Source organism: Nanorana parkeri, unplaced genomic scaffold, assembly GCF_000935625.1.
Source record: "Nanorana parkeri isolate BGI_ZX_2015 unplaced genomic scaffold, ASM93562v1 scaffold1079, whole genome shotgun sequence".
NCBI classification, from domain to species: domain Eukaryota; kingdom Metazoa; phylum Chordata; class Amphibia; order Anura; family Dicroglossidae; genus Nanorana; species Nanorana parkeri.
The window spans coordinates 357,039-358,321 of record NW_017307347.1 but is presented as its reverse complement, the minus strand read 5'-3'; the positions used below and the strand labels follow the sequence as shown (position 1 = coordinate 358,321).

The 1,283-nt window shown below is 37.2% G+C and overlaps 1 protein-coding gene across 1 annotated transcript in view; it reads left to right on the top strand.

Annotated features, from left to right (window-relative positions):
• SMOX (spermine oxidase) overlaps positions 1–1,283 on the top strand; it is a 39,477-nt gene that overhangs the window by 37,812 nt on the left and 382 nt on the right. The window lies entirely within an intron of this gene.

The window sequence follows — 1,283 nt, the reverse complement described above, 5'->3', positions numbered from 1 at the left end:
CCTTATTCAGGGGGGGGGGGGGGAGTGGGGGCCCCGAGTCTCGACATGCAGAAACATTTTAGATTTGTACCACCCCAGGCACAGCAGCAGACATTCTCTGGCCTACAGAAGATACCTATATTGCTAGAATTCAAGCTTTAAAAACAAATCTAGACGCCTTGATGGCATTGTATTTGTATGTTTAGTCTTTGTTATGTCACGTATGTTGCCTGCCAAGTCCTTGATGCCCTCTATCCTATTTTCCAACAAACTGCTTTACCGTGTAATACAATCTGTCTTCTGGAAATGTTTACAAGTACAGTTTAAGTTTCTGCTTGTCCACATGAAGGTCAGGACAGTAGATTAGGATAGCTGGAATATTAACGAGGCTCATTTCAAGGTTTCACTTTTTTAATGAGTAGGATGTTTTAAAGTGCCACAACTTTGGTTTTGTAGGACGACAAAAACTTTAGTATTTTTCCACTTTTACAGTCAAACTTGAAAAAAAAAACCCCTCTGTGTTCCTATTCACACAGCGTACTGACAAATAGATCATTAAAAAATATATATTTCTTACCTTTTTTCAGTGATTTGTCCTTACAGAAAGACTAGGAATTAAATTTGAAGATTGTGTTTCTCTCGTTAACTTCATTAGCGTACAATGGAGAAGCCCCTCAGCCTTCTCTAACATTACAAAAGAAAAAGAAGCAAGTAGACACTTTTAGTAGACATTTTTAACCCTAAAGAAGCCAAGAAAACCTAGCCCAAGTAAAAGCAATTTAAACCGCAAAGAGCATAAAAAAAATCTATCTATCTATCTATCTATCTATCTATCGCTTATGCTATGTGAATAGGAACATGTAAGGAATAGGTGTTATCCCAATTTGGCAGCAAAAGTGGAAAAACAGTTTAAAACTCTGAGCGGGAATTTTAGAAATGCCACTTCCTACCTTCCAAAAATGTAAATTAAAAAATATATTTATTATTTTATGATATATTTAAATTTTTGTTTTAAAATGCAAGTTGCCTGGGTGTCATACTGATCCAGTTTATATGTCTAATGCTACTGCACAGGCTTTCTGACCAGCCATTGGGAAAGTTGGAACTCCTGAACGGCAAGCTTGGTGTGCACCAAGGGACTCAAAGTAATGAATGCAGTAGCTAAGCATAAGAGCCAGGCAACTTGTATTTTCAGAAGGAGGTCAGCTGTGAGAGCCAAGATACATCAGTTAAGCACAGACTTCCTTTAAAGTGTAACTCCACTTTTGTTGGAAAAAGAACAAGACAATCCATATTCTATACAA